The sequence below is a fragment of the Camelus bactrianus genome, chromosome 4 (assembly GCF_048773025.1).
Source record: "Camelus bactrianus isolate YW-2024 breed Bactrian camel chromosome 4, ASM4877302v1, whole genome shotgun sequence".
Taxonomy (NCBI): Eukaryota; Metazoa; Chordata; class Mammalia; order Artiodactyla; family Camelidae; genus Camelus; species Camelus bactrianus.
The window spans coordinates 91671574-91698393 of NC_133542.1; the positions used below are offsets into that span (position 1 = coordinate 91671574).

Sequence of the window (26820 nt, forward strand, 5' to 3'; positions counted from 1 at the left end):
TGAGCTGTTTATATATTATGAAAATTGCTATTTATATATTCTGCAAATTAAGCCATTGTCAGTTGCAGCTTTTGCAAAGATTTTCTCCCATTCTCTAGGTTGTCTTTTAGTTTTGTATATAGTTTCCTTTGCTGTGCAAAAGCTTGTAAGTTTAATTATGTCCCTTTGTTTATTTTTGCTTTTATTTCTATTCCCTGGGTAGATTGCCCTAGGGGAATATTGCTAAGATTTATGTCAGAGAATGTTATGCCTATGTTTTCTTCTAGGAGGTTTATAGTGTCTTGTCTTTTATTTAAGTCTTTAAATCTTTTTGAGTTTATTTTTGTATATGGTGTGAGGAAGTATTCTAACTTCATTGATTTACACATAGCTGTCCAGTTTTCCCAATACTGCTTGCTGAAGAGACCATCTTTCTCCTTGGTACATTCTTTAGCAAGGGTTTTTAAAGGCAACATTAGGAGTAGAGCCATTGGGTGTGTAATCAGCTTGTGGACACTCTTCTGATTGATTGGTGGTGGGGTAACAGGGTGATGTTCTGGGAATTTTAATCATTAATCTTCTGGTTTCAACCAGTCTGGGATCCATATGCTTGTGATCAGCATGTAATCAACAACTTCCACTGGGTGGGGGTTTTTGTTTCTGCAAAATGACTCAAAGATATCATTAGATTGTTACCTACAACCCTTGAGGAGGAGCTGGGAGGCCTTTGACTTTGTTTTATCCCTGAATTGTTGTTCAAACCAGTATTACTTTACTTGCTTGACTGCTTTTCCTTTGTTTCTGCATTTTCTCCCTTCTCTAATCATTAACTGTTCGAGTCTGCTCTTTGGAACTCGAGGAGGGCCTAGGTGACTGAAGTTTTTTACAAACAAGAAGCAGGTTACATGGAAGGGCTTGTAGCCAGGAAGGTCCCGCAAGGTCCTGCTAAGTTTCAGTTCTTACTTGACCATTCTGGAAATGCTTCTTTCCAGTCCCTTTATTTTCACTTTGTACATTTATCAGCATTAAGATCAGTGAGATTAAACAGACTCCTGTGTATTCACACAAATCTGCACACGTGGGACAGTGATCCTGGGTGGCTGGCTAGCATGAATGACCTACAGCAGTGAGTGTCTGATTGGCTGCTATTTCAGCTGGAATTTTTCTTAACTTGGAGAGGAGTAAATGGTTAAAACATGGAAGGAGAGCAAAGGGAACACCACTAAACAGCGTGGTTGTGTGCATAGAGTTTCTGGTTAAGTGTCGAGTGAAGTACCTTAATTTTATGACATTTCAGAAAACTCCATTGTTACAGCTCATTTTTATTTCATTGCACAGTAGAAAAATATATCAGGCTGGTAAAATCCTTTCCCAGACTTAGATTTTAAAAGTAAATTCAGATGCTTATGCTTAGTGCTGGATTATACACTTATGCTCCCCCAAGTTTTTCCCCAGGGGCTGCTCTCTTCTTTGCCCTCCTCTTCACTGGCAATGGCTGAGGCTCAACCAGTGATCTCTGCCCCATGCTTCTCTTTTAGAGGACTGGAGTCTGGAGTAGAGAATTCAGACTGTATCACGTGAGCTGGGAAATACTTGCATAGACGACTAGTTTTTGCATTTACTAACTTCAAAGGATCAAATGAGAGGATCTAGACTGAAGGATAGTAGCTGTATAAGAAGGCTAGTTTGAGTTCAACATAGGGGGTTATTTCAGACAACAAAAGCTCTAAATCTGGCTTGATCCTCTGTTTTCCTCATTTTCTCTTTTTTCCTCATTTTGCCTGGTGGAGTTGGTTTTCCCTTCTGTGGCACTTAACACATTTCTGCCTTCCATCACGATCTCATTTCATTTTGGTATCTGTTTCATTTCATTATTTGCATTTGTTTTCATGTGTATTTAGTCTACTGGTTCTTACCCAGGGGAAATTTTGTCTCCCAAGGGACATTTGGCAATGTTTGGAAATACTTTTGGTTGGCACAGCTGGGGTGGGGATGCTACTGGCATCCAGAAAGGAGAGGCTACGGATATTACCAAATCCTGCACTGCACAGGAAGACTCTCCACAACAAAGAATTATCCTTCCCTAAATGTCAATAATGATGAGTTTGAGAAACCCTGCTCTAGTCCATGAGATTTGAGGGCAGGGGACCTGTAGCTAGGTACATGAGACATAGTAAGTGATAAACCAAACAGTTGGTTAAAGAACAAAGTCTGTTTTTTTCTTATCACTTGTTACCATTGCAACCAGTGGTATGAGGGCTTGAAATTATGTATTTCTTTTTTTTTTTCTTTTCTTGTTTAGTCACTGAAAGAAAAATCCAGAAACATCAAACAATTTATTCCTATGAATAAACATCAAAGAACATGAAAAAATCCAACCTGAGGGGTGCTAGGGGCAAGCCAGAAAATGAAATTCATGTAACATTTCTTTAGAAAGGCGTCATTCAGTCTTAGCTGATGGGGCTGGCAGTCCTCACTCATCAGAATAGGCGCAGTCTCTTATCTGAGTTTGTTTTACCCTTTGGTGTGACTTTGGGATGAGGACTTGATTTGCTGCTCTGTGTTATGGACAGTCTTGAGGTAGCACAGTACGGAGAGACACAGAGAGCCAGGCAGCCAGTGCACAGACAGCAGAGGGATGGGAGGGAAGCTGTGAAAGGGAAGAGAAAGTTTCTGCATCCCTTTTATTCCCGTGTGAAAAGAAACCATGCTTTTGCTGTTTTGAGAGAAAAGATAAAGAGCACCGAGGAAGAGACAGCTTGATTCCCTGGGTCCCTGGGCCTCGCTCCCTAGCAGGCATCTCTGTGAAAGCAAACTGCAGCGGCTGGCCTGCTCTTTCAGGTAGGGCTTTTGCAGAGAACGGGAGCAGAGGCCTGATGACTCACCCACACCCTCCCTCTGTTGGTGTCCTGCTGGCTGTGTGCGTCCACAAAGCAAAAGCGCAGAACTCAGAAATGTCTGTTGAAGGGAGCTGGGTATAAAGGGATTAATGCATAAGTGATGCAGGGAGAGATGTGGGCTCTTATAACAATCCAAGTAGTTATTATATATTAAGCATTTAGTCTTTGCCAGGACTTTTGTTAATTATTGGTTTCATTTAATCCTCATATCATTCCTGTGAGTTAAGAAGGTTATTTTTTCCCCCTACAGATGATGTAATTGAAGTTCAGAGAGGTCAGCTAACTTGCTTAAGGTTTTGGATCTTGTGTGGTGGAGTTAGGATTTGAGCCTAGGTCCTTGCTGCACTGCTTCAAGGGGAGGGCTTCAGTTCCTATGAAACCCAGGAACACAAGACAGAGGAGGAGGTAGAATTGAGTAAAGGGCTGCTTCAGCAAGCACCCTGCGTCCACTCTTCCCAGCAAAAAACACCCTGGAAGGTGTTTTTTAGCTGCTTTTTTTTTAAAAAAATTGAAGTATAGTTGATTTACAATATTGTGTTAGTTTCAGGTGTAGAGCAAAGTGATTCAGTTATGCTTATACATGTATATATATATAAATCATATATGTATTCTTTTTCAGATTCTTTTCCATTATACATAATTACAAGATGTTCAATATAGTTCCCTGTGCTGTACAGTCTTCGATTTTTATCTTAGCTCATTTTTAAATGAAGACAACAAAAGGATCAGATGGCAGTGACAGAGTCCATTCTCTGTAATAAGAACTGTCACCACTTTACATGTATGGTTTGTGACTCTTCAGGCCACAAACCGTGGTGAGGTCCCAATCGCTGCTGCCATCCACGTGTCAGAGACTGGTCCTCACTGGCTAATGAGAAAACCCAGCCTCCCTGTCAAATTCTCCAAGATTCTATGTGAGTCTTGGGGTTTTGGATAGATCCTTACGCACATGGGGGCAGCTTCCTTGCAGCAGCCCACATTTCCTTCCTCTGTCTTTGCTCTGACCATCGTCTGGTTCTGTCAGTATGGTGCCATCCTGAAGAGTGTAGACCCTGGAGTCAGACTCCCACAGGTCATGTCCTGCCTCTGCCACTAACTCACTGAGAACCTGGACAGTTTGTTTGCATCTACCTTCCTCATCTATAAAATGACAGTAATGATTGTGCCTGCATCACAAAGCCATAAGGATTAAATGAAACAATTCATTTGGAGTGCTTAGCATGGTACCTTGTAAACAGCTCTGCTTGAAGCTTAGCTATTTTAAGCTCCACCACATCTTCAGGCGTGGTACCTGCAGAAGTGTTTGGAATCCACCCTGGGTAGAGCGCTCTTTAGAGAGCTATCTAGGGACACAGGAGGTTTCTGGATGTGGAGAGAAAGTAAGGGAAGATGGTGACTTCCAGCAAAATGGTCAGGGCTCCTCTCACCTTCTCTTGAAATCCACCAGAATTTTGGAAAATTTTATTGGCCTAAAACTATGGGTTAAGTGTTTTTAATTAAACATTTCATGACAATGTTATATCTGCTTGTCTAAACATAATTTGTGTTCTATGCCTGGGGTTTTCTGTTAAACTTTTTAATTTATGTTTTTGGGAAGGGCCCTTTTTTGTGATATTAATGAAAAAAAGTTAGGTTCTCAAAAATTTAAGCACAATTTGGAAATATAAACTTTTGATCTTTATCCCTAGAGATTCTGATTAAAGAGGTCGGGCAAGGCAGAGATAATTTTATTTTAACCAATTTTAACAAATATTTCAGGCATCTTGGAGGTGGGTGGTCCAGAAAGTACTAAAACGGTATATAAAGTAAAGTTGGAATAATTACTTATTTGGGAGAGGTTATCAAAATGTACATAATGGATAATCGTCATGGTTCCTGTGTTTCTCTTCAGAGGAATTTTTCAGTTTCTTTGGTGAAGTGAGACGTGGCACAGCTGAGTGGAGGAATTACCTTCACTCTCCCCTGGTCTTTTTAGGACTCTCATTCGATGCTTCATTGGGTGATACAGCCACAGCCTTCCTACATCTTGAGCTGCAGAGTAATCAGTTTTGAAGTTGTTTCTGTCCACCACTCCTATCAATGGGGAGAAATAGGATTGAATGAACCTGAATTTTCACCCCGGTGTGGGAAAGTCGTTAACTCTAAAGACAGATTTAATGGAAACAGTATTTAATTCTGCTTACAATTATGTATCTCTGCCTCAGGCAGAATCGACTAGGGCTCTTATTTGCAAATAAGATAATGCATTCTATTCAATCCAAATGCAAAAGGGATTTATTAAAGAATATAAAGAAGTTCACAGAACCTCCGGGTGGGCTTGGAGGCCCTGAAGTCAGGAACAGTGCTCAAAAACACCTCAGTCTGCTCCAGGGAGGACCCTGTCACCGTTGCTGTGGTGCCAGACGTAGCAGCCCATGCTGCAGGTGCTACCATGGGGCACCAGGACCACCGTGTCTTCCACACTCCGAAATAGGGTGCTTCTCCTGCCACACTGCAAAAAGACAGATTCCTTGTGGAGCTTGCTTCCTAATATGTTTCTCTTCTCTCTTCAAAACTGAAGTTTCATGCAGGTGCATCTCATTATGGAATATGAGTCACACGTCTGCCAAGTGGGATGTTGAAGCTGGCTCAAGCCAGCTCTGAGCAGTGACAGTTAAGTTTCATGGACTTTATAGGCCAGTTTTTAAACTGTTGGTAACTTGAAGTAGGCCACAGTAGGGGGGTTTACACCATGGAAGTTGGCAAGTGATACAAAGTAATGGAATTGAGAAATATTTGCCGTCACATCATTGCAAAGGATGCTGGGTAGATTGATCTCACAGTTCCTTTGGGAAGGTGGACCTCATAGTGGGTGCAATTCTCTAGATAGGGGAATGCTATTTAAAATATGCCATATAGCAAGGTTTCCTCCAAGTGATTCCCTTGTCAGGGTATCTTTTGATGTCTGGTAATGTGGAGTGAAGTAGAACTGAGAGTGTGCTTCAGGTTAGAGCCAAAATTTTCATGTTTGTCTGCCCCACTGGGCACCCTGCCAAGCAACTGTGTTTCCCTGAAATTGCTCAGACTGTTTATTAAAGGGCAGAAGGGAACCATGTGGCCTAAGGAAACATCACTCTGAGGCCCTGGGCTATGACCATCCTGAGCATGGTAGTCTTCTAGTTTTGGGTCTCTGGGAATTATTTCTAGGAGGGATGTCAAGAGGATAGACTCCAAGATAAAAATGATGATAGAAATGACCACACAGCAATGATAAGACAGATGTAGCGTAGGGCACCTCCATCCCTAAAAACAAAAAGCAAAAAAAAAAAAAAAAAAAAAGAGGAGGGACTTCGTTGGCAGATTCAGAAGTGAGAAATCCTATAGATGAAGACTCTCCATTGGGAATAAGGGAAATTGGGTTGGCGAGGGTGTGAACATTGAACTATAGTCATCCCTCGGTTACTGCAGGGTATTGGTCCCATGCACCTCCCTGGATACCAAAATCCGAGGATGCTCAAGTCCCTTATATGAAATGATGTAGTGTTTGCATATAACCTACACACATCCTTCTGTATACTTTAAATCAGCTCCTGATTACATATAATACATAATACAATGTAAATGCTATGTAAATAGTTGCTGGTGTGCAGCACATCCAAGTTTTGCTTTTTGGAACTTTCTGGAAGTTTTTTTCCCAAATACTTTTGATCCATGGTTTGTTGAATCTGCAGATGCAGAACCTGCCTATATGGAGGGCCAACTGTACATCTAGTCTATAGTGAAGGGTGAGAAGGTGTAGGTCCCATGCCCTTTTCCCTCCCACATCCTTATCTTCTCCAGGCACCAGGAAAACACCTGGGGTTTCAGGGAATTCAGGAGAAACAGCTCTAGCCCTGCCCGGGACAGAGAGCTCATCCTGACAGGCCAGACTTGCAGCAGGGCTGCCCCTCATTGAGACCTTCTCAGACACAAGCATTCCGGGGTCATTAGCCCTGCTGTGGACACGGAGAGTAGTGGCCAGGCTGCGGTGATGCCCCGCTGGGGACCGCCGAGATGTCTCTGGAGCCCGGGGGTAGAGACACAGCTCTAGGCTCAAGCAGAATGTTTGAAGGAGACTTTTGTGAAGAACACAAACCCTTCTCTTAGCCACAAAGGACCCTTAGTGACAGCACTGACAGCAGCTGCTGTGAGGGGTGCAGGGCAGGGCAGGCCACCCCACCCAGCTGGTGCTGGAAGGTGACCCAGGGCACTGGTGGGGAGCCCCTGGTGGGTAACAGCCACTTCACCCACTGCTTATTAAACTAAAATAAATATGTCCCTGAGTATACAAGTAATATGTGTTTTTGTAGGACATTAAAAATACTAAGAAGTATAAAGAAAAAAGTTTTAAAATTAGTATTATCTCCCACCACCCACTTTAATACTTTTCCTTTTAGCCTTTTTGTCTTTTCCTCTCAGTCTTTTTTTCCCTATGTGTTTCTGTTTTACATGTTGTTAATCTCATACTGTATGTTCTTAAGCTACATTTTTAACTGTATCACAAGTATTTCTCCATATTATATTTTTAATAGTCATCAGTTTAAATGATTGCATGATACCACATGTATGTACATATATGTACACACATATCTATCTATTTTTCTATCTATTCCAATATAAATAAGGCTGGAATAAACATTCTTTGTACACATTTCTGATTGTTCCCTTAAGGTAGATTTCTAGAATAGAAATAAAATTAATAACTGTTTTAAAGACTGTTGATATGGCTTCCTCAACTAACTTCTTGAGTTACCATATAGTTGAATGTGTTGGGTACAGGCTAATATTGTGGTTAAGCACAGGCTTTAAAGTCAGAAAGAGGTGGATTTGGGCTCTAACCCTACCACTTCCCATCTGTCTCACATTGGGCCTCTAACCCTCATTCCCTCTTCTGCCATGTGGGGATAGCAATGCCTGTCTTACAGTGTTGTTGTGTGGCTTAAATAAAATAATGCATGTAAAACCCTCAGCCCAGGAACTGGCCCATCTCGGCCACACTGGAGGCCTCCCGGACCAAACATACTTGTGATCTTGCCTCTGATGGTGACTCGTTGTAGCCAGTCCTGCCCAAGCCCTGCCCGCTTGGTGCAGGTGTACCCTGACAGGTCCTTGTTGTCCTCACTTCCTACCCAGGGCTCTCTGACACCTGCAGTGGGCACTCCTGTGTATGCAGCTCAGAAGGGTGAAAGATTTAATGTCCTGCAGGCCAGCCCTTGACCACTGCGGGAATCCCGGGCCCTTTCTTCCCTGGGTGGATGGTCCTGAGGAGTGTCTCCTAGAGCTTCTCAGGAGGTCCTGTGAGATCAAGTGAGCAGTGGCCCCTGGCAGTTGCCAGTTCTACCCCGCAGCCTGGGATTGGCTTCCCCTGCTCCCAAGCCCCTCCTCTCTTCCACAGTCCTGCTCCCTCTGGCCCCATTCCCAAATAAACCACCAGCTGGTGAACCTCAGGCTCTGCTGATGGGGAAACTCCAGCTAAGACAGTAAACATCAGTAAATGTTGGCTTTGGTTAATATTGTAAAATAATATAATTTTGTATTTCCCTTGTGTAGCACGTTCTGCAGGAAATTCAGTTGCCTACCAAATATTTCTGAGACTTCCTAGAAATCTTCAGGTGCCCCAGGTTTTGTTATTTCTGCTGCTCCTCTTGCCTTCTCTACATCACTGCTCTGTCCTCCTCTGGCCTTCTCTGGTGGGCTTCTTCCCAAACTATGAACACACAGGCTCCCCTGCCCCAGCCCCACCCCAACTTTTTTGTTCCCCACGTGCCCTTACCCGAGAGCTTTATGGATAACAGACAGGCATATGAAAGACCCATGGGGATCCTCTGACTTCATTCAATTAGGATATTTCCCTTTTTCTTGGAAAAGAGAATTAACAAACTATGGCTGTTAAGGAAATGATGCTAAAATCAGTGTGTCCTTTCCCAGAAGAGACTTCATGCATATTTTAATAAAGGGTGAGAAGGAATAACAGTTTCTGGAGGTAAAGGAGATAGTTGATTTATTTTCCCCCTTAGAGAGGATAGCTCAAGAGACCAGGCTTTTGTTCTCATTTTCACAGAAGTAACCTCAGATCCATCCTCCACATTCCTATCACTCCCCTGGGCTTTTGTTCTAACTTCATTTCCTGAGAGGCTGACTGGAACCATGTTATTACTACTCTTTCCTTCCCCAGAGTTGCCCTCCGAAAACACAAATACGATAATTGCAGTCTGTGGCTTAAAACCTGTCGAGGGGTCCATACTGTCCAGATAGTGAATGGTCTCTCCGTCGACCCCAGGGTTCCTTACGATCCAGCGTCTGCCTTTTCCCAGCACATCTCCCTCTGCTTCCACTCCTTACTCTGCACATAAGCCTCAGGTTCTCAGCATCAGCATCACTTGTGAACTTGTTAGAAATGCAAATTCATGGGCCCACATCAGACCTATCCAATCAGAAGCTCTGGGGTGAGGAACAGCAATCTGTGTTTTAATAAACTCTCCAGGTGACTCCGTGCGTGCTCAAGGCTGAGAACTACCCACCTAAGCAGATAACCCCTAAGGTATCTGGAAATTCCTGTCCTTCAAGAGTCAATTTATCATCACCTCTTTCATGAAGCCTTTCTGCCTTCATCTGACAGCATCAACCACTCCTTCCTTGGTGCCCACACGACACTTCCATTGTGAAGTGTCATATGATGTTTTCTAATTATTACAATTTATTTGTTCATTTCCCTGACTAGACTGTGAGATGCTTGCAAGAATAGACACTCTCTAAAAGCTTGCTGTAACTTTGATCCTCTCTGTCTCTACACATGTGCATACACAAACAGAGACACACACACATACACACATTATCAATTCTAAAAGAAGGATATTGCAGGATAGAATAGGAAGCTGCTGGCCAAGTTCCTTGGCCATTTGCACCAACTGGGATCTGGGATCTTTTTTGACTGCCTCTCCCTGTGCACCACCATGAGGTGGTAGAGCCAGTTTTGCCCCAGATATTGAAGGAACAGATCCACCCTCAGCTCTTGAGAAAGGGGGCCTGTTGTCAGAAAATGGTACTTATGGATGAGTAATTCCCTGTTTGCTCTATGACCCTGTCTTTTTTTTTTTTTAATAGCTTGTAGTTGATTTTCTTTTCTCTTCAGTCTTAAGGCTACAAAGACACCTTACTTAGTAAAACTTAAGTTACTTAAAGAAACCTTGAAGTTGCCTGTTTTGGGACACTAGTCTGTGTGTAGTCTAGGAGCAGACCCTGCCTCTCCTCTGTTTGCTGAGAGTCAGTATTGTCTAGAGACAGTTCTGCTGTGGACTCAGGAAAAGGGAGAGCCAGGGCAGATGGAGGGGCGAAGGCCCTGCCTTTACCTTCCTCTTCTGATGTCTCCAAAGCTATAAAGAGGTCAGGTAGGGGCTTTCAGTGTTGTTGGCAACCTGGAGGGAAGTCTGCTGCGTCTGTCTGGAGAGACAGATGTGTCTCAGATGGGAGGCAATTGCAGAGACATCCCACCTGGCTAATGGGCCAGGTCTCACTCTGTTCTCTTTTTCTAGATATGCCCCATGCCCAATATACAGCAAATTTGAAATGACTCATGGCTGAAGTTTTACAAGTGTGAATTCCAGGGTTTGTGGATACTACACCACACAAATTCATTTACCTTTTTTCTGCTGTTTGGATTGAATGCTAGACTTCCTTGAAAAGTCTTAATTTAAAAAGAGCAGTGAGCAGCCTGCAGCTGTATTACAGTTTTCCTCTAGGCCAGAAGCTTTCCTATAAACCATTTGATGAAGTAGCAGATGGCAAAGTTACAGCCTTTGTCGCTCTAAGACTTAATAGAAACCACGATCAACTATGGTAATGGACTGCCTTGTAACCCAAATTGATGCTTTTATTGTACTCTAATGGGCTTGTCACTTGTTCTGCCTCTTTGTTAATTATGACAAAAGTCCCTATAATTATACATTTTCAACAATGAATCTTTGACCAGTATCCTTTAGATATAATTTGTGTAACTGAATACCCTTTTCTGAGTATCGCTTTAAGAACTAAAAGGAGGAAATAGATGACTCTGACAAATCCAGGGCAGTTCTGAGTAAGCGTGAATTGGATTTTAATAGGCTGCAGTGAAAGAGCCTGAATATACTGGAATGCTTTATATTCAGCAGCGCTCACCCGGGTCCTGGCAGTCAGGAATTCTGGGACACAGTCTGTCTCCAGTAAAACTCTGAGTTTATGCCTGTTGTGGGTCGATTAAGGGTTGACATGTTTATCATCCTATCAATGGAGTGATGTGATTATCACCTCAGCTTCTCCAGGCTGAAGTGATAGATCCCAAGAGTCACCTGTTCCGTTTCTGTGGGACGCTGCCTGGATGCGGGCCCCGCACAGGTATGACCAGTGAATAAATGCCACTCTGGTGGAAGGGAGCTGAGATTAATAGAAAAGCCTACCTTTTGTCTTATATTATAATCAGGAAGATGAAACTTTCATCTGTAATAGAGTTTTTGCTTCTACTTCCTGGATGCTGCAATTATCGGCCTGGACAGAGGATGGGGACATGAATAATGGAGCTGCCCAGGTTAGCACAACACTCCATTCATCACTGCTGAAGGGCACAGTGTAACCCTCAGAACAGTCCGGGGAAGAGGGAGAGGGAGGGCCGTGCAGGTGCCTTGGGCCTGTGATTTACCAATTCAGGGAGGATGTGAGCGCCTCCACATTAGAAGGGGCCATACTTTTTCACCTTTAACGTCTGTAATGATATTTATAATGTGACCATTTTGTGGAGCTGATTCATCACACGATTGACATGTAGATGTATTCTAGGCAGGCATTTGATTTCAGATATATGTGCTCCTTGTTCCGGGGCCATCTCTACCCCCAGCATTGAGTAGAAACTGACTCAGACTCATGATTCACAGTAAACTAGTTTCCCCTTTATTACACATACCCCATTCCCTCTTTCAATGATGACATGATTACATTACATCATTGGTTTGAGGTTTGTAGAGAAAGGCTGTGAATCTGTTTTTATTGTTTCCTAGTCAATGCACAATATTCTGAAGAAGAATAGAGGAATGGAAACCTTTGGTTCAGGTCAGAATAAGTGCAAAAAGCTTAACTTTGGAAAAGATAAAGACAATTAAATTTAAACTATGTTCACAGGCAGGGACAGGGAGATGAAATAGTAACCAGTCTCCCTGATATTTGTGCCCTAATCAGACTTCCCTGAGCTCAGGTGGCCCTAGGGATCAGTGGGAGTTTAAGGCAGGGAAATGAAGGAAGTTCTGTTCCACGGTCTGGATCAACACTACAAGGGAGGGGATGGGGCCAGGTGTGGGGGATGGTGGGTTGACAAAAAGAAGACCTGTGACTTGGAGTCTACCAGATGGCACAGGGCAGAGCCCAGATCCCAAGACCATGGGTGACAGGATCAGGTCCAGGCACCACCACCCTGAAATCTGAAGCTGCTGTTGTACTGCCTGTCCCTGCCACACTGGACCTGGGCTGTATGTGGGTCATCGGGTATTCCTGCTGGGAAGGTATGGGGAAGGCAAAATCAGAAGAACAAGGCAGGAACTGATCTTTTGTGAAGTTTTTCTTGAAAGACTGTCATGGACTAATGCCCTAAAAATCCAGCTGACCATGGATTAAAAAAACACGTAGGGCAGTATGGGCACTGATGGGTGGAGGACAGAAAACTGCAGAGAGTGGGTTCTCCACCCCATCGAGTGATCACACGGCAAGACACGCCCTCAGATAGGCAAGCTGCACCCGCTGGCTGTTGCTGTGTCTCGGGTGATCGGGTGACCTGGCGCACCTGAGACCCAGCTCTGTCCCGGTTCCTGGGCTCTCCAGCTCCTCAGAGGTGCGCTAGCCTGACTTGTGTCTCAGGCTGTCTTCTGTGCCAGCCCAGGGGACTGTAGAAGGTAGTTACCAAACAGGCCATTTTGAGGGGTTTATTTGTCTAGCGGACTTAACGGCTGCCAGTTTATTTTGGTTCCCTTGAGCTGAGAGGGTTCAGGTGGTGAGAAAGCGCAGCAGGGTAGCACTCTGCAGGTAGATTAGGAAGAGAAAAAGCCTCATTTTCTGTCTCCAGGAAGGACTCTTTCCTTTTTGTTGTCCGCTGAGGCCTAGAAGCTCCTCTTTTCAATGAGAATGGAGTCTTTTTTGTTGCTGTTGGTTTCTGTGCTCTGTGACTCAGCCCTGGTTGGAGCTGGAACTTGACATAAAGCCACAGTAGGCTGAGTCACATATGCCTAAGTCGCATACCTTAGGCTTCCCCTGATGGTACCTTGTTTGGTGAGAATTATAACTGAAAGGGAAACATAGTCCCCCAGGCCAGAAACGCAGCTTAGAAATGCTCATTTGGGGAGGCTCTTTTTTGTTTGCCATTTAAATAAATCCACTGATATAGATCAGTATTTGTGAGCATTAGGGAAGACCAAGTAAACAAACAGAGCCCTAAATATTTATTGCAAACAGAACCACTCTTGAGGTTTCCTGGTGGGACTGAGGAGTGGAGAGGGGTCATCATTTCCTGCACAGAGGAAATGGAGTGTTTCATTAGTTTTGATACAGACACGTTTTTCTTTTAAAAATAGTGCTTAATCTTGCCAAATTTGTGCCTCTTACTAGGTATATGAAGCATCAAGAATATTAGGTACAAATAACAGCATTGAGATTAACTCACAACTGGGTCATGTGTTCTGCTGTTGGACATTAACAATCTCATAGGGCACTGACGTCAGACGAGGGTGTTCTGTTACCGCAGTGAAGTGACAGAAAAAACAAATGAGAGAACCTGATAACTTTGTCTACACACAGATACAGACAAACAACACAAATACCAGACATCCTTCTGTCTTGGCTACTGTGAGTGACTTTCACAGCTTTGGCCTCACAGATAAGATTTATTAGGAATTCAGTCTAGAATTGCTCTGCTCTCCTGATGGTATCCAATCCATAGCAGCATCCTGCTTCCTCTAAGCCTCCCCTGATCACTAACCCATGCCTAACTTCTGGAATGAATCCTTTCTCACTTTTACCGAGCTGCCCTGCAGTCCCGGTGCTGTGTGTCTCGCTCCCTGCCATGAGCACCAGACCCAGCTAGCTCACCTAGAGGTGTGTTCCTGGTGGTCTTCGGATGGAGGCCGTTGGTACTATTCACTGGTTTCTCAATAGCCAGTCCTTCCATCCCTTCTTTGCTGAAAACAAAACCATGATGTTTGGCTAGGAAACCCTCTTGTTCTTCAGGAAGGTCAGCCTCACTTCCAACCCAGAACACCTCATGGTTGGTCTTTGCAAATGTTAGGTTTAGGGGTGGGTATGGGAACCAAATCTGGTCATTGTGACCTGAGGGAAAATGGATTTATTGTGCTGTCTTCAAGCAGATATACATAAAAATTTTTTTAATGACATTTACTGTTTCCTTTCCAGTTTTAGAAGCAATACAGAGCAAAATATTCATTACAGACAACTAGAAATACAGAAAGGCATAAAGTAAAAATTAATAATCACCCATAATCTCCACCCCCCAGAGATAACCATCGTTAGCATTTTGATGTATTTATTCCCAGTGTCTACATATGTTTTCTTAACTGAAGTGTGATTTACCCCCTGACTATGTTAGTTCCAGTTGCACAACATAGTGATTTAATGTTTCTGTACATTACAAAATGATCACCATGATGTGTCTAGTTACCTCTGTCACCATACAAAGACATTACAATATAATTGACTGTATTCCCCACATTTTTCATTTCATCCCCATGACTTATTTCTGCTGTAACTGGAAGTTTGTACCTCTTAATTTCCCTCACCTATTTTACTCATCCTCCAACCCCTTCCCCTCTGGTGACCACCTATTTGCTCTCTGTATCTGAGTCTGTTCTGTTTTGTTTTGTTTGTTCATTTGTCTTTGTCTTTTAGATTCCACACATAAGTGAAATCATACAGTGATAGTTTTCCTCTGACTTATTAATGCCCTCTAGGTCCATCCTTGTTCTCACAAATAGTAAGATTTCATTCCTTTTTATGGCTGCAGAAATACGTATTTCTAATGAATATATAACATTTAGCTGTGTGAAAGTCCTCAAAAAATTTAAAACATTTCACTTATGGCAGAGCCTAAAAGCTAAGAAACTTAGTGTCCTTTTACTTCTCATATCATTAATGATATCTTAAGATATTAAAACATAGTATTTTAGATCCATATTATTATTATTGGTTATGTCCTATTGCCTTTTTTAAAGGATTATTTTTGATATGTGTTCCATTTTATTGAACATATTCAAAACAATTTATCTTCCTCTTTCCCTTCCTTCCTCACTTCTTACTTTCTCCATTCCTCTTTTTTTCCTCTTTCTCTCCTCCTTCCCTTTCTTTCCTCCTTCTCCTCCTCCCTCTTCTTGTTACATGGCTTACCAGCATTTCTTTAATGCTTTAATTTTTTTTCCCTTTCACATGAACAGTAATTCTGGGTCACAATATTCTTTCCTTGAAACTCTGTTCATGTTGCTTCTTTATTTTTTGAATTATTGTTTTGGGAAAGACGTGTCATGCTAATCTGATATGTTTTTCTTTGAATGTACATCTTAATCTCCAAAAATATGTAAAAATTCTCTTTGAAAATCAGTTTGCTTCTTGAATAAATTGTAGAGTCAGTTGAACTACTCATGAAACTTCCAAAAAAAGATAGCAAAATATATTTCAAATGCTACATAATTAAAAGTATAATCCTTTCCAACGCTTGGTATTGTCAGCTCTTAAAATTTTAGCTATTCTGATGGGTATGTAGTGGTATCTCATTGTGACTTTAATTTGTGGGGTTTTTGGTGACTTGTGATGTTGAGCATCTTTTCATATGCTCATTGACCATTCCTGTCATTTCTCTTTTGAAATAATTGTTTAACTGTTTTGCTTACTTTTTGTTGGCTTGCTTTTCTTCTTCTTATTGAGTTGTAAGAGTTATTTTTTATTTAGATACAGTCTTAGCAGATATCTGCTTCACTTTAAGAAATTGAGTTGGAAATTGCAACCAAACATATGGGTATGCGTTAATAAGAAAGGACTTTATGTAACTGCAATCTGTGGCATACGTTCGTATGTAACACATGTGCATTTTGTTCCTATTGCTGTGACAGATTGCCAACACAGTGGTTGAAAACAGCACAAATTTATTATCTTACAAGGTCTATAGGTCACAAGTCTGAGAAGGATCTTACTGGGCTAAAATCAGAATGTCAGCAGGGGCACTTATCTTCTGAAGTCTCTAGGAGATAATCCATTTCTTTGCCTTTTCTATCTTTTGGAGGGCTCCCAAACCCCTTGGCCGTGGCTTTGTTCCTCCATCTTCTAAGACAGCGACATCAGGTGGAATCCTTCTCATGCTGTCATCTCTCTGATGGTTCCTCCTTTGCCCTCCTCTTCTGCTTTTAAAGACCTTTGTGATTACATTGGGCCCTCCAGGATAATCTTCCTATGTTAAGAGCGTCTGATTAACAACCTTAATTCCTCTTTGCCAGTGTAACATAACATACGAGCTCTGGGATTTAGGGTGTGGACATCTTTGTGAAGCTGTTGTTTGCTTACCACAGTAAGTATTATTAATTCTTAATATTCCTCCATATTTCTGTTTTTTTTTTAACCCATGAACTTCTGGCTTCAATTGCATCAGTAAGAGGCCTTCTACAGTGTCTGAGGAAATTTGACTGTGCAATAGAGGTGAATCTGAAATACCTTTGAGTTAGGAGGTTTACCCCATGTGAGTGAACAACTTGGGGTGGAGAGAAATTATTGCCCAACATCACTCTCTTGATTGGCTGTTATGAGAAAATGCCAGCTGCAAAGAAACCCCTCAAACCTTGAAGAAATTATTGTAGTGTTCAGTTAGTAATACTGAGCTGTTTAACTGTTTTTCACATTAAAGTCTATTGTCGAGAGCTCACTGAACCAGAGCACATAGAGCTGACACGTGGTTAAAGGGTTAGTGTAAGAGCAACAAAAGCTCTCGGACACAATTTCTGAGTGCCAGGGAGGCTGTCCCTTCTGAGCTTTCATTCTGTCACTTGGAATCAGTGCTGCAGTCTGTACTCTGAAATTTCCCAGAGCCTGACAGGCAGCGTCCTCCTTGTGCTCAGGAGTCCAGTGGCAAATGGGAGGTGTGTGCACCGTATTCCCTCATCCACTTCTCAGGTTTGTTTAGGTGCCGTACAAAACTTCCTTCTTTCATCAGTCAAAAGAAAACAGCAACAGCAAAACTCACCTGTAAACTGATTCAGGAAAATTACTTCCTTTTGGCCTCCCATTATTTTCCCAGACGTGTGGATCTCATTGTGGGCCCATTTGTTATTAATAAAACAGTCATCATACTCGCTTGCATATGGATTTCTTATCACTTTGGTTTACTATTGAAACAAAAGGCTACCCTTGAATGAGAGACTTCTAATGAAATATGAAAACCGTATTAGTGACTGTTCACTGAATCACTTTCGTGTAAGTGAGATTGGTGTTTGGTTTGGTAAATGTTGAGGGTACTAGTTACGGTGATTTTGAATGACCTCAGTGACTCTCTGAATTTGGGTAGGAACCCATCTGGTCCTTTGAAAAGTTCAGCATATGAGTCATTGCATATTCAGTAATCACTTGATAGATTCAAACTGTGACTAGCATTCACACCACTCAGAGGCCCTGATTTTCTGTTAGTTCTTTGCAGTTGGCAGTAGGTCTCAGAGCAGATTTTTTTTTTCTTTGGCCTTGGTGCGTGTGAAGTAGGAGGAATGGGGGAAATCTGATTTTCTCTGTGAATCTTCATGGTTTTTAATCCAAAAGGAAAAGACCAAATACTTATGGAAAGCAGTACAGAATCCTCACAGGATGCAGTTCATTTGAGTGAGTGAAAAATGAATTTGTAAGCTATTACATCAAAACTAAAATGAAAAAGATGATATAATTCTCAGCAGAGCAAAGTTGATATTTTGGAAACTTTTATTTTTGTTTCAGTTGGAGTTACTAGAAGGTTCATTGGCATGCACACATAGGACTGTATCACTCACATGCCATTCTCTGGATCTGGTATCTCTTGATGCCAAAACCACATAGAATGCTTTTAAGATGGAGTCTAAAAAATACAGATACTAACTGACCTGTAATTAACAATGAAGTGTTACTTTTTTTGAGAGTCTCTCAATGCTATGACACAAGGCTCTCCTTATGTCTGCAGTCACTTATGTTAAACTAGTTTCTCATCTTATTTAAAAGTTGACAATCTTCATGAATATATATTTTGTTTAGCTCTTCCAATAATTCTGTGGGAGAGAGGGCAGATGGCTCCATTCTTCTATGGTAAATTAGGGGTCTGTTATGACCTGTGAAGATTCAGATTTTACCCTACCTGTAAGCTGACAAACTAGCCTGTTTATGTTCTCTGGATGCTGACAGCAGAAGTAAGACACCCAGGTCAGAGGTAAAGGCCACGCAGCAAACAGCATGAGAGTGGTGGTATCACGTCTGTTTCTTCATGCCCTCTGAGTCCCATGGGATGACACAGATCAACCTGGCTGGATGCTGCCTTTGCAGCGGGTTGTGTCACAGAAGAGGAACGTACTGTTTTTATAGCGAGCGCTAAGCAAACCTGCTCTTCGTCTGCGTGGAGACATTACCTTATCCTTCAAAGTTGCTTGTTGCAAAAACAGCCCTGAGAAGTGGCCCAGATAAAGAGCTCCCAGGGCCTTCTGTTCTTGGCACACTCAGAAAGGATGTGCAAGGGTGTTCAGGGCCCATGGGTACTGTCTGCTCAACAGAGTCAGCGTTGAGCTGATGCTCAAATCTAGGTTTTCTGATGCTGGCTTCAGTACATTTTCATTAATGTTAATTAATGTCAGTGTTAATATCCCTAATATTAATACCTATACCAAAATGAATTCTAAATATCAATACCAACAATTTATGGAAAATGTTAACCCTACACCAGAGACTGTGGGTGCTAATTTATATGCATTATCACTGAATCTTGTCATATGTCTGGAGATAGGTTTTGTGTCCTCCTTTAAAAATTAGAAAACAGGCCCAATTAACTACATTTCCTATGTTCACACAGCTAGAAAATTGTAGACTCCAAAATGCATACTATTTTTAGAAGCCCAGACTGTCTCCTTTGTGGATATAAATTTAGTGTCAACAGAAATTCTCTCGATCCAATTGTTTCCATCACAGCCTTGCGAGTCCTTGAAACCCTCACTGTTAGAGATTTGGTCTTTTGCTTTAAGAATCTATTTCTTGTCAAAATTCCAGATTCCTTGGGAGAGGCAACAGTGTCACATCAGTCATTGTATCTTTTAGAGTGAACAACTGGAGAAGGTCCTTTCAAGTTTGTAAGTGCTGGTGGAGTTGGGGGGAGACAGAACGTGAGGATGTAGGTGTTGCTTTGGGAAGGGAAGGCAACAACTAGGGGAGAGGTCAAGGCCTGAGAGAAGACTGGGCTATAAATGGGAGCACTCTCCACCTCAGCTTGTGGTCAGTGTGCTTCGGCTTTAGTTCAGCTGATTCTGACAGCCTCCAATCTCTATTCAGGCGGAGGCAGTTCTGTAGCCTCAAGGGCTCTGGGGCCAGAGTGTAATCCTAACTCATCTAATTCTCAGCTGTGTGATCTTGTATATTTTCCTAACCATGGTGCCCCCGTTTCTTCATTTGTGAAATGGGGATGATAATAGGGTTGTTATGAAGATTAAATAACTTCTAGGGTTAAAGCACTTAGAAGAAACCTTGACATTTAGTAAGCATGTGATAAACGTAAACGCTATTATTGTATGTTCTTATTTAAGCCACATAAAGACTTTGTTTGGAATGAGAGATAATATAGAATATAAGAGTATTTTAAAAACATAACCTCCTTTAATTTATTATAATGTCATGTTAATAGTGTCTTCTTTATGATTTTTGACTTGCATGAAAATCCAGAAATAACTGAGAAATGATCAGTTAGGTTCAATGGATTGTTAATGCCATTTACATAAAAATAATTATTTCCTGAATAAATCACAGCTAATTTGAGAATAAAATCAGTTGCAATTTCTTTGGTTACAAAAGCATTGCTGTATTGATTTGACATCTGGGAATTCCTATTTTGTATCAGTCCTGGGCTGGTTTCTAGGGAGAGCACCCCTGTGAAGATAATGTCACCCCTCTACAAGGAGCCTAGTCTAGTAGAAAATACCAAGAGATGAACAGATTAGTACTTTTAAAAATAAGAAAATTGTAAGAGACATAAAAACATAAAGAAGGATGGAAAAAAATCACATATAATCTCACTTCCCAGAAGTAATTCACTCTTTACAGTTTTGATTTTTTAAGTCTTTCCTTATATATTTTAACATATAAACTGAATATATGATTTGTATACGGCTTTTTTCCTAACATTATATTGCATTCATTTTTTCATATGATTAAATAATTTTAGGAAACATGATTTTAATGGCTGGGCTTACCTCATATGCACAGATCACAGTTCATTTCAGTATCACTCTCCTTGTTGTAAATTTAGGTTTCTAGTTTTTCACTAGACCATAGCTAAAACATGAGAACTACCTTCTATGAGTCTTTGTGTGAATCTCTGATGTTTTCTGTGGCATAATAACTCCTTAAAACAAATACAAATGATCCATAAACTTCAAGAAGGGGGATTACTACTTTAAAAATTTGAAATAGATGCTGACAAATTCCTTGTAGAAAATTTTATCAATTTATACTATCATTAGTATAATCAAAAGTAAATTATTCTGCATTCTCAATAATACTGGTTTCATTTTATTTTGACCAATTCTTAAGGAAAAATCATAGTTTTCATTTCTTTGGTCATTAAGGTGAGTATTTTCTGTCCATTTGTGTTTTTATCTTAGTTAATTTTTGAATAAAATTGAGGTTTTCATTCCTTTTTGACCCTTTAAATTTCCTTTTTTTCTAAACTGCACATTAATGTTCTTTGTCAAGTTTTTCATTGCCATATTCATTTTTAATTGAAATTTATGTAATAAGAACATTAAAACTTTGCCATATTTGTAGAGAAGTTTCCTTCCATTTCATTTTTTTTTTTTTTTTTTTTTTGTCTAGTCTGCAGAGGGAAGAAAAGAACAAACTTACAGAGAAGCAATTGTGAGACTGTGCAGGTCCTGAGAGAGAGAAAAGACAGCCTGTAAGGTAGGTGTAATTCTTTCCCTTCTTACACAGATCAGGGAAAAGAGGCTTAGAGAATCTGAGAATTTGTCAGTATGAGAGGCAGCCAGTAAGTCTGTGGGTTGCAGATCTCTCATGCCCACAATAACAATGTGGATAGGAATTGTACAGGAGTGGGTCTGACATGATTACATTTACCTTTATTTATCATTGTATTATATTATTTCACTGGTTATAATTAACAAGTATTTATTACGTTTTCTCTTTGGAAAAAGGCAATTAAAAGAAGTGTAGTGGATGTAGTAAATGCTTCAGTGCATGTTTATATCCTCATTTACTTGAAAAAAATGTGTATTCTGCTGTAGATGTGTAGAGTGTTTTACACACATCAGTTAGATTCTGTTAGCTGATGGGGCTGTTAGATTCTTCTGTGTCCTTACTGATTGTGAAGACTACTGTTTAGTAGTTCTGTCAGTTGTTGAGACAAGAGTGTTAAAGTCTCCAGTTACAGTTGTGAATTTGTCTACTTTTCCTTTCAGTTCTCTCAGTTCTTGTTACACTGATTTTGCAGCTGTTTTTTTTTGGTGTATACATATTTAGGATTGCTCTATCTCTTTGGTGGATCTACCCTTTTATCATTGTGTGATATTCCACTTTGTTCTAGGTAATTTTCTTTTTTCTAAAGCCTACTTTTTCTGTTATTAATGTAGACACTCTTCCTTTCTTTTTTGATGAATGCTTGATATATCTTTTCCCATCATTTTATATTCAATTAGTTATAATTGAAGTGAATTTTTCTAAGATAGCAGAGGACTTGGGTCATTTTTGTTTTTATCCATTCTTTCAATCTTTGTCTTTTAATTATATATTTAGACTGTTTACATTTAATGTAATTTTTAATATGTTAGTGCTTAACCTTGCCATTTAAATATTTGCTTTCTGTTTTTCATTTCTCTATTTTCCTTTCCCTGCCTGCTTTTGTGAGTCACGTGAACATATTGTAGAATTTTTGAATTTGATTCCATTTTGATTCAGGTATAGTGTTTTTGAGTGGACCTTTTTGTATCGATCTTTTTCTTTTAGTGATTGTAGTTATGCATACAGAAATTATTCACAATCTATTGGTGTCAACATTTTTGTAGTTCATGTAAATTTAGAAAATTTACCTCCATTTAGGTCTCTTTAACCTCCATTCCTATAATATAGTATTTTATAATATAATATAGTCTTAAAATATAAGAAACTTAAATATGATATATTTAAAATTTTAAAACATAAGAAACTTAAAATATAGTATAATCTGAAAAAATAAGAAAAAATACTCTGAAAGGTGGAGAGAAAAAGGCAAGGCTATTTAGGGATCTTGGGACCCAAGGAATGAGACAGTGGTGAGTTCCCTGAGATTCCTTTTTGGCTCCCATATATTCCAGTTTGGGTGTTGGAGAAAGCTGCACCCTGGAAAAGATCAATGGCTTCAGATTAAAAGCCCAAAGAAAAGCCTCCTCTCTCTAGGTGGGAAAAAAGCTACTTAGCAAGACAGAAAATTTTATGACAGTAACAAGCTTTCCAACCAAATATCATGGAAAAACACAGGTCCCCTGCTACCCTAGTCAGCAAGGACTGAGTGGAGAACCTAAATTTCCACTCTCATTTGGTAATAATAAGACTTTATATTAAATTTATATTATATATAATATATATAGTATTCTGATATTATAATATGATTTCTATTCTAAATTTGTTGAACTTTGTTTCATTTCTCAGAATATAACCTCTCTTGGTGACTGTTCTATGGGGACATGAAATCAAATTTTACTGTTGAGTGGAGTGTTCTGTATGTTATTCAAGTTTAGCTGTTTGATAGTGTTGTTTAGTTCTTCTGTAATCTTTAATGATATTGTGTTTACTTGTTTTATCAATTACTGAGGGCAATATTGAAATGTTAATCTGTAATTATGGATTTTTTGATTTTCTTTTAGCTCCTTTGGTTTTTGGCTCATGTATTTGAAGCTCTGTTGTTAGGTACATGCCTTCCTGGAGTGTTGACTTTATTATCATTATGTAGTGTCCCTAATTATCCCCAATATTGCTTTTTCTCCTGAGGCTTACTTTGATATTAATATAGTTCCTCCAGATTTCATTTGTATGTTTGCATGGTACGTCTTTCCCTATCCTTTTCCTTCTTACCTATACGTCTTTAAGCGTAAAGTAGATTTCTTGTTGATAGCATATATTTGAATCTTGCTTTTTAAAATCCAATTTGAAAATTGTTTTGAAAATTAAATTTACATTTGATGTTATTATTTGTATGATTGGATTAAAACTTACTGTTTTTTCTCCTAGCTGTTTGCCATTTCTTCTATCTGTTCTTTACTCCTCACTTTTCTCCCTAGAGCATTTTGCAATGTTTCTATTTTATCTTCTCTACCAACTGATTATTTATACTTCTCTTAAAATCTGTTTTAGTGGTTAACATAGGGCTTATAATATGCATGTTTAACTAACAGCATTTTGAAATGATATAATACTGCTTTATGTGTGCTGAAAGGGCCTTCACATGTATATTCTCAATTTCTTCTTCCCATCCTTGTGCTATTGTCATACTTTTTATGTTTTCAAATGCTATTAACATAGAATGCATTACTACATTACTATAATTTTTGCTTTAGAGTAATTGAAAAATAAGAAAAATTTAATTTAATTTTATCTTCATTTATTCCATTTTCTTTCTTTTTTTTTTTTTTTTTGGTAGATCCAGTTTTCAGTCTGATACATTATTTCTGCTTGAAGAAGTTTAACATTTCTTGTTAGATTTGTTGGCAATAAATTTCCTTAGTTTTTGTCTGAAAGGTGTTTTTCCTTCATTTTTGACAGATATTTTTGTTGGATAAAGAATTCTGGGTTGACAGTTTTTCTTTTACCATTTAAATGATATTATCTTCTAGCTTGGATGTTTCTGATAAGAAGTTTTCTGTAATTCTTGTCTTTATTCCTCAGTATGTAATGTTTCTTTTATCTCTGACTGTTTTCAAGAATTTCTCATTGCATTTGTTCTTAGCAGTTCAAATATGATAGGTCTAGAATTAAAAAATATTTATCATGCTTGCTGTTCTCTGGACTTGGATCTGTTTGCTTCATAACTATCACTAATTTGGAAAACTCTTGTCCTTTATCTCTTCAAATACATTCTTCTGGACCTTTCTTTCTTTCTCATCCTCTGGAATATTGTTCAGAAGCTCTTGGATGTTCTTTTAAAAATTTTTTTCTTTCCTTTTTTCTTGTTGAACTTCAGTTTGGGTAATTGCTGTTGACTTTTTTTCAAGTCTGTTTTTTCTTTCAAGTATAAGTCTACTGATGAGCAGTTGAATGTGTTCTTTATCTCTGTTGCTGTTTTATTCATTTCCAGCATCTCTGTGGTGAAATTACCCCTCTGATCTTGGATGTCTTCTACCTTTTAAATTAGAAACTTTAACTTGTTAATCAAAAGTATTTTAAATTCTCTGCCAAATAGTTTCTTCTGCCTGGGGCAGAAGCTGGATTTTCATAGGGTTTTCAGTTGTGCTCAGAGTTGCTTATTCCTAAGTGAGTTTATAGAGAACCATCACAGACCAGCATGCTTAGCTGGCCAGCTTGTTGGGAGTGAAACTGAGATAATAGTAGAAACACTCTGGCACTCTCTTCATTAGGATTTTATTCTCACTAGAACACTTAAACCTGGTAAACCTAATTCCACAACTCTAAATTCATAAGCTCTTCATCACAAGAGCTTTATTCCTCCTTTAGCTCTTAAATAAATGTTCTGAGCATTAATTTAAGTATAACTTTTTAAGGAGTATATTATAGGTTCTTTTTGACCTAATTTATTCCTCCTTTAGCTCTTAAATAAATGTTCTAAGCATCAATTTAAGTGTAAACTTTTAAGGAGTATATTATAGGTTCTTTTTGTCCTAATTTGTTAAGAATGTTTCTTTTTTTCCATCATAATCTTCCCTCACTAATTTCTACAGGCAGTATGTCTTTAGAAAATGCCCCTAAGTCTCCAGCACACGGCCAGACAACTAATACCAAGATTTTTTCAAAATACAGTAGTATTTGGACATAGGAAATAAGCTATGGTTACCAAAGGAGAAAGGGTGGGAGAAGAATAAATTAGGAGTTTGGGACTAACATATACATATTACTATATATAAAATAGATGAACAGGATTAACAGTAAGGACCTACTGTGTAGCACAGGAAACTATATTCAGTTTCTTGTAATAACATATAATGCAAAAGAATCTGAAAAAAATATGTATGTATATGTATGAATCACTGCTGTGCATTTGAAACTAACATTGTAAATCAACTACACTTCAATAAAAATAAAATTAAAAAAAGACAAAATTACAGTGGTGTTTTTGGTTGCTGAAGAGTCAGCTGCAAAAATTCTGTGGGTGGCTTTGAAGCATAAACAGATACACATACAAATAATGTGACAGTTCTTTTAAAAAAGACCTTTAAAAGAATATTTTATTCATCTTGATGTTGGGGAGTATGTTCTTATCAGCGACTTTTTTGACATGTGGATAATATAAGCTTTATTTCACAAGCTATTCACCCAGCTACCTGGCTGTCTGCCCATTTATCCACTCATCCATTACTTTAGTCAACAAACATCTTCTGAATGCCCATCTGCCAAACACTTCATGAATACGACAAAGATGCTTCTTGCAGGGAGCTTATCATTTACCAGGGGAGATAAAATGTAATAATAAGGAACAATAGTATATAATAAAGTGTGACATTGTTACTGCTCCCTGGAAGTAGAGTCTTTGTGGAACACCTGTTTGCCCTTTCAATTGCTAGCTAATTTCCCACCTGCCTTCTCACCTGCGCTCCAGTGCATGACACATCCTCACTCAGAATGAGACTGCTGGTGTTCCTTTCATGTTCTCTGGGGTTAAAAATCTCTCCCTGATGTACAAGTACAATCCCAATAATATTTATGGGAGTTACTAGTACCAGCAGGAGGCTTTGCCCCTGAAGCTGTTGGAAGGCATTTGAACAGCTTTTCAGTGAAGATTAATGGTTACAGAAAAGAGAAAAAAAAATCTTGGTCTGTCAGCTGGAAGTTAACTTGAAGGGATATAACAGAAGAAAGCCAGCAAGGATACTTCACAAGCGAGGTGTGTTCGAGGAGCTTATGTTGGAACTGAAGCTTTGATGAATTGCATGTGTAATGCTACTGATGGGAAGATGTCAAAGTTTGTGGATAAAAAACAGAGAAAATAATGAAGGTTACTATTTCAGAGTGCCAAAGCACACCAACAATCTGTTTGTCCAAGAGAATAGTAAGCGAATGCATTTCTTCGGGTTAAATTCATTTGCCAAGACTGACTTAGAAAGAAAGCTGCCCACGTGGAACTGTGCTGATATGAAGGAGATGCAGATTATCTTTCCAGTAATGACTCAGGCTTTCCGACTTCCATAAGCACAGCAACCTGCAGTTAGAGGCGCACTTTCTCTGTTTTTGGTCCTCCCCATCTCTCCAGGTGAGAATCTAGACAGACAAACACAGTGAAGAATGAAGTACGTAGAGCCTTGGTTTGGGAATTTTATTTCCCAGACACATTGTGTTTTGATCATTCCTCAAAAACACTGAGACATATTTCACTATTTGTCTCAATGAGAAGCTTATGCCTTCTTTGGCATAAGGATCCTGTAAGGCTTTCTGTAAACTTTGATTCAACAACTTGGTGCTGTAGGCAGGATCCCTCTTTACCTCCCTC

General features: G+C 39.7%; 1 long non-coding RNA gene across 7 annotated transcripts in view; it reads left to right on the forward strand.

The window, feature by feature from the left end:
* Positions 1 to 26820, forward strand: part of LOC141577554 (uncharacterized) — a 732371-nt gene that overhangs the window by 25101 nt on the left and 680450 nt on the right. For all 7 annotated transcript variants that reach the window (XR_012506790.1, XR_012506792.1, XR_012506791.1 and 4 more), the window contains one exon: positions 20988 to 21074. This is a non-coding gene — a long non-coding RNA (uncharacterized LOC141577554). The remainder of the gene's footprint in view (positions 1 to 20987; positions 21075 to 26820) is intronic.